Source organism: Myotis davidii, unplaced genomic scaffold (assembly GCF_000327345.1).
Source record: "Myotis davidii unplaced genomic scaffold, ASM32734v1 scaffold415, whole genome shotgun sequence".
In the NCBI taxonomy this organism is placed as follows: Eukaryota; Metazoa; Chordata; class Mammalia; order Chiroptera; family Vespertilionidae; genus Myotis; species Myotis davidii.
Genome location: NW_006287951.1, coordinates 1,732,726 through 1,739,603, shown reverse-complemented (window position 1 = coordinate 1,739,603; position 6,878 = coordinate 1,732,726).

The window sequence follows — 6,878 nt, the reverse complement described above, 5'->3', positions numbered from 1 at the left end:
TATGTTGCACACTTTTCTGTCCTGCTGATGGTGGTAGTGTCTAGTTTTGGGCTCTCATGAATTGAGCGCTGCTATGAGCATTCTAGCACATGTCTTTTAGTGCATATAGGGATGCATTTCTGCAGGGTCTTTCCTCAGGAGAGTAATCGCTTGGTCATAATGTAGACATATATTCAACTTAAATAGAGATTGTCTAACAGTTTTCCAAAGTAGTAGAACCAATTTGCAATCCCAACTTAAGATATGGGAATTTGATTGCTCCACCTTTTTGCTGTTTAGTAGGAATTTTGGAGGTCTTGTGTTATGATTTTGAATTTCTCTGGTGACTAATGAGGTTGAGTATCAATTTGTATGCTTATTGGACATTCAGTCCTCTCTCGTGTAAAGGGTTGGTTCAAGTCTTTTGCCCTGAATACACTAAAATAGAGTTTCTATTCAATTAGTTTTGGAACTGGTAATGGCATAATTCAAACTTTATCTAAGACTTTATCTAATAAAGCATCCTCAGAATTGGGCCTTCAGAATGTAAGAACATTTTATAGTTAAATTTAAACAGTCTATCTTATTACTTTAACCCACACAAAAAAATCTTTATTCTACATCCTCTTCTTGTGTGCAAAGGGTGAATCTTTGCTAGTAATTAGTGTTTGTTTCAGCCCCTCCCAAGACATGAAAAGTTAATCCCTCCAGCAGAAACTAACCCTGCCTTCCACTGAGGATAGAGGTAGTCCCGAGGGAGTCAGAAGAGATTGTAAATCCCAGAAGTCACAAGGTCAAGGGCAGACTCGGACAATCTAATGGGAAGATTATCACCATTCCTCTCCCCCTCCAGCCAACTGAGTTAAGTGTCCAGTTCCAGAATGTGCATTGTCCCCCTCTGGGTGCCAGGTGACTAGGGTAGGAGGGAGGGAGGAGGGGACGTCTCCCAGCTGGTTAGTTTCTAAGGTGACCCTTTGGGCTTCAGAGTGAGACCAGCTGGAGCCCACTGAGAAAGGCACAGCAGCCTGTTACACAGGGTCCATGGTGTGCATAGAGGCTGGCAGGGTCCCTGCTGACCACAGCCCCTCTGCTCTTGAGCTGGACATAGCTAGCATATTTCTGGTCAGGGATTCAAGCAATCTCTAAACCAGCAATCCATGTTGAACATAATCACAAAAGAAAGGATGAATGAGTCCTCCCGTTGGTGAGACACTCATCAAGAGATCCCTGGCATGTGATTTGCCCCAGAGGCTGCTAAAGGGTAAACCCTTACTCTGGGCCAGCTGTGCTGGTAATACACAAGTCCTGGTAACCACCTGCTGCATCTCCCCCCACCCCCCATAGAAGGGGCACCTCCCCTAGGGGCAGAGATGCCAAGCTGGGTCTCTCAGCTACTTCTCCTTCTTTTACCCAAGGAATCCTTTGACCTTTAGCATTTTTGAAAATGAGAATAGCAGTCCCTTCCTCTTTTTAATTTAGAGGAAGAGAAATTTATATAGTTTTAATTCAAACTTTTTATTGAATTATACAGATAAGTATACAGCCTATGGTTTGACACAATAAGAACACACCCATGTAACCAGTACTCAGATAAAGAAAGAGAATATTGCCAGGAACCCGGAAGCCCCTTCATCCCTCTTATAATCACTGATGATCAAAAGTAATAATTATTGCCGAAACCGGTTTGGCTCAGTGGATAGAGTGTCGGCCTGCGGACTGAAAGGTCCCAGGTTCGATTCCGGTCAGGGGCATGTGCCTGGGTTGAGGCACATCCCCAGTAGGAGATGTGCAGGAGGCAGCTGATTGATGTTTCTCTCTCATCGATGTTTCTAACTCTCTATCTCTCTCCCTTCCTCTCTGTAAAAAATCAATAAAAGATATATTTAAAAAAAAAGTAATAATTATTCTGATATCTAACACCATAGATGAAGGAGTAGATCTATTTACTGGTATATTATGTGTTTTTCTATTAGTTTTTGGATGCATAGTTCTCTTGGCATGCCTTTTAATTTTTGCTTGAACAAGTAATTGGACATTGTGTATAAAGTTTTTTTTAGAGGTGTCGGATGATCTGCTATCATTTCCAAAGTGCATTCATCCTTTTATTTTGCTAAAAAGATAGAATGGGGACTGATCACTTTGATCCAATCGGGGTTGTGCTGCATCCAGGCTAAGTTGCAGTTTGGGTAAGCTCCCGTGCCTTCCTACTGAAAGCCTGGTGTGGTACACAGAATAATCGCCCCCCAAAGATGTCCATGTCCTCACCCCACAAACTGTGAATATGTTATGTCACATAGCAAGAAGGGGTTAAGGTTGCAGATGGAAACACAGTTACTAACCAGGTTACTTTTATCCTGGATTATCTGGGTGGACCAATGTACATCACAGGGGTCTTTCAAATGTAGAGGGAAGCAAAAGAGTTAGTGTGTGAGTGATGCAATGTAAGAAAGACTGCCGTTTCTGGCTTTGAAGATGAAAGGGAGGGAGGCCATGAGCCAAAAGATGGGAGGAAAAGCAAGAAAATGGGTCCCCCTGTCAAGCCTTCAGACAGGCGCACAGCTCGGATGACACTCTCAACTGTTTCCAGTGAGACCCCTTTCAGACTTCTGACCCACAGAGCTGAGATAGTAAATTGTGTTATTTTAAGGCAGTAAGTTTGTGGTAATTGTTACAGCAGCTGTAGGAACTAATGCACCTACTGTAGTCACTGGGATCCCTCTAGGGTAGCGGTTCTTAACCTTCCGAATGCCGCGACCCTTTAATACAGTTCCTCATGTTGTGGTGACCCCCCCCCAACCATAAAATTATTTTCGTTGCTACTTCATAACTGTAATTTTGCTTCTGTTATGAATCCTAATGTAAATATCTGATATGCAGGATGTATTTTCATTGTTACAAATTAAACATAATTAAAGCATCGTGATTAATCACAAAAAGAATATGTAATTATATATGTGTTTTCCGATGGTCTTAGGCAGTCCCTGTGAAAGGGTCGTCTCTGATATGCAGGATGTATTTTCATTGTTACAAATTGAACATAATTAAAGCATAGTGATTAATCACAAAAACAATATGTAATTATATATTGTTTATTATGTTATATATAATTATATATTATATATTGTCTTAGGCAACCCCTGTGAGAGGGTCGTTCGACCCCCAAAGAGGTCGCGACCCACAGGTTGAGAACCACTGCTCTAGGGTGTAGAATTTTCCTTTCTGTCTCTCATTCCAGGGAGCTTGGAGTTGTGCCAAATACCTTAAAGGAACACTGGTCATTTGTCAGGCTTAGTTCACTGCACCTCCCTTCTGATTGCAGTCATGCCTCTGCTTCCGCTTTCCCAGCCCTGGGACTGCCATAAGCTCTCTAGCAGTAGGCCTCTTCCAGACCCCTCTTCCCTTGCTCCCAGAAGTGGCAAATGCCCCCAGAAAATGTGGTTGCAGAATGTCATCTCACCTCTGTGTTACCTCCCCTTTTCCAGAAACTTGGCACCTTTAGTCTCTAATGCTCTCACGAACATGTTTCCTAGTGCTTGAGCCACATCTAGTTGTCCTCGACAAGGGCACAATTCCTGCCCATGCTATGTCATCACGACAGAAGCACGAGTGAGGACTGTGTTAGCTACTAATTCTTAATCTTTATCATTTAAGACTAGTATATTATTTCTGAGTGAATGAATTTTATAGGTTATTGTGCTCATTTACAAGTGTTCTAGCTCTCACTTCATCTATTCCTCCCTTTGAAAGGAAATAGGTGGTATGAGGGCAGAGACCACGTTTTTCTTGTTCAGTATGCTAATCCTAGATTGGAAAATAGGGTCTGCTATAATATAGGGCTCCAAAAACACACACAAATAAATGAATAAATATAATGATTGTCTCAAAAGTGGGTTGAGCAATCTTCTCTGCTGATAAAAACCAAACTTCAGAGGTGAACATACCTCCTAAGGTTAATCATCTATCTAAAGCTAACACAGCTCAAATCCAAGGTGCCCTCTGACCTCAGGATGGAGCAAACTCCGAAAGCTTCCTATGTACAGGGACAAAGTCATGGTGCAAAGGAAGGACATCCAGAGTGCTAGAGCCATCTCTGTTGCTTTGACACAGACCCTCACAGTAGCAGAGCAGAAGGTTAGATGTGCTACAGTTCTCACCTCTGCCCATATGGATATGTGCAAAGTTGCCAGGGAGCTCTGGAAGAGCTGTTTCCCTGCAACAGTAGCCACTCCACAGTTTTCTCTCCAACTAATTTTCAAGCCTGATTGCTGTCCTTGGCCCCACACCTCTCTCTCTCTCTCTCTCTCTCTCTCTCTCTCTCTCTATCCATGCTGCTTACCCGGCTTGGGTGCAAGGACCATACTTTTAACTAGATCCTCTACATGGATGGGTTGCAATGGCCATTTAAAACCTCTCTCGGGTATATCTCATTTTAGGGCCTAGATGCAGTCAGCTTTTCCAACCTTGCAAAACCTCACATTTGTAGATTGCTAAATTCTCTTTTGTTTTGGCTTGCAAACAAACCAATTCTACCCGGAGCTTGTTGTCTTTCTTATAATACCTAATTATATGCAGCTAGTACCAACATGTGCTGTTAACATTCTATTTTACCCCCTTCCCTCCACCTCAGCAGACTCAGTAGGTCTGTTTTACTTTCCACGTTACTGAAGACAACAGTTTAAACTAAATGTTTTGCCACAGCAAAGACTATTTAAGATTACTAGTCTCCTTTTAAATTATAAATTCTTTACTTATACAAATTCATTCATTTATAGCACTGAAAAACAAATATAAAACCCTCAAAAACCTATTTTTAATTTATTTTTTAATTTTGAGAAATCTTATCTATGTAGCAAAATATAACAATACTCATACTTCCACCACCTCTATTTTAAAAATAACTGTTTTGCCATATTTGTTTCCTGTGTTTTTCCTTTTCACAAATAGATAAATATAAAGTCCCCTTTAATCCTATTGCAAGCAGGGTCTGGAGTGTCTGGTTCTAGGTGAAGAAGTGCCAAAGAAATAGCGAGGTGGCCCTGAATGCCAGGGAGGGGAGGGGAAAGTTAATCCCTGAACTACTCCTTCTGGGAGTTACATGGTGGTGCATCACAGGTATTCCCCATTTTCAGGAAATCTTCATTAACCACAACTCCCATAACCATTTTCACCCTTTCCTAAGGGACTGTTGTTCAAGCAAACTTTAATGTGCATCACAATCACCTGGAGGACTTGTGCCAACACAGAATGCTGGCACCGGCCCTCAGAGTTCCTAACTCTGCAGGCCTGAGGTCAGGCCCAAGAATTTTCATTTCCAGCACATTCCTAGGTGAGGCTGAGGCATCTGCTCCAGGTACTACACTAGATGGAGAACCACTGCTTTAGCTAATGGCTCTCTGCCCATGTGGAGACACAGATGGGAGAACTTGTCACTTGCAAGGTTGATTCCCCTCCTATTCAAATCCAGCTGGCTAAAAGCTAAGAGCACTTTTGTTGTCCTCCTCATCTTCATTAGCAGCAAGGCCCCAGGGCAGACCTTCCTGCAGAGATGGGCAGGCAGCTTATGACAAGGAGCAGTGTGGTTGGTCAGGAGGGGCCCAGGGTTCCAGTCAGGCCACCTCTTCTCCAGCCCGGCTACACCCGTTTCCTGGCTGTGTGGCCCTGGTCAAATGACACAGTCACTGAGCCTCACTTTCCCCATCTACATAATATGGGACAATGATGCCCACATACTAGAGCAACAGTTCTCAACCTGTGGGTTGCGACCCCTTTGGGGATCGAACATACATACAGTGGTGCCTTGACTTACGAGTTTAATTCGTCCCGAGACCGAGCTCGTTAAGGAGCTTGTTAACTCAAATTACTCTATCAACTCAATGCAAAAAATTGGCCGAGAGATAGCTGGTATCTCAAAAAACTCATTAGTCGGGACACTCGTAAGTCAAGGCCCCACTGTAATTACATATTGTTTTTGTGATTAATCACGATGCTTTAATTATGTTCAATTTGTAACAATTAAAAATACATCCTGCATATCAGATATTTACATTATGATTCATAACAGTAGCAAAATTACAGTTATGAAGCAGCAACGAAGATAATTTTATGGTTGGGGGTCACCACAACATGAGGAACTGTATTAAAGGGTTGTGGCATTAGGAAGGTTGAGAACCACTGCTCTAGAGGATTGCTGAGAAAGGTAAACAGAAATAGTGCAAGCAGGAGTCCTTTATGGACACTATTAGTAAAGTACCCTATGAATAGTCATTATTGTTACAGCTTCATGACAGATTTGTTCCCTAACAATTAACTGTAGCATCCTTTTATGTTTTTTTAAACTCTAACAACTTTATTTTTAAGGCTTTCCTCGCCCTGTCCACAACAACAACACCAGGTCTTTACATTGAGCCCTAATGTTACTGTATCTGACTCACTTGGCTTGGGAATATTCACATACTTAGGCCCAAGCTGCTCATTGCTATCTTTAGTTGCTAAAAAGAAAAACAATCAAGGAACATGATATTAAACTCTCACATTACTCAATCCAAAATCATGAGCTCTTCAATCTCAAGCTTAAACTAAGAAACACTATCTAAGCAGTCTGCCATTCAAACAGACTTGTTCATCATGAACACGCCAAGATTTTGCTGTCCCGTTTTACCTCCTCTCCCCCAAACTTCGCCATTTGAACTTTAGTTTCCATCCCAGATCGCCCCTAGACTCAGGGAATTACAGGGAAAGGTGATATGCTCATCGAAGGGAGAAAGAGGGGAGAGGGCCATTGGCAATCTTGGCAAAGACCTCTTTGCACTTGATGTGCAATCTAGTCATCCAGACATCTTTCCTCCCTCCAGCCCTTTGGCTGTGGTAAGCAGTGATTATATTCTTGTTATTGTAGGGAA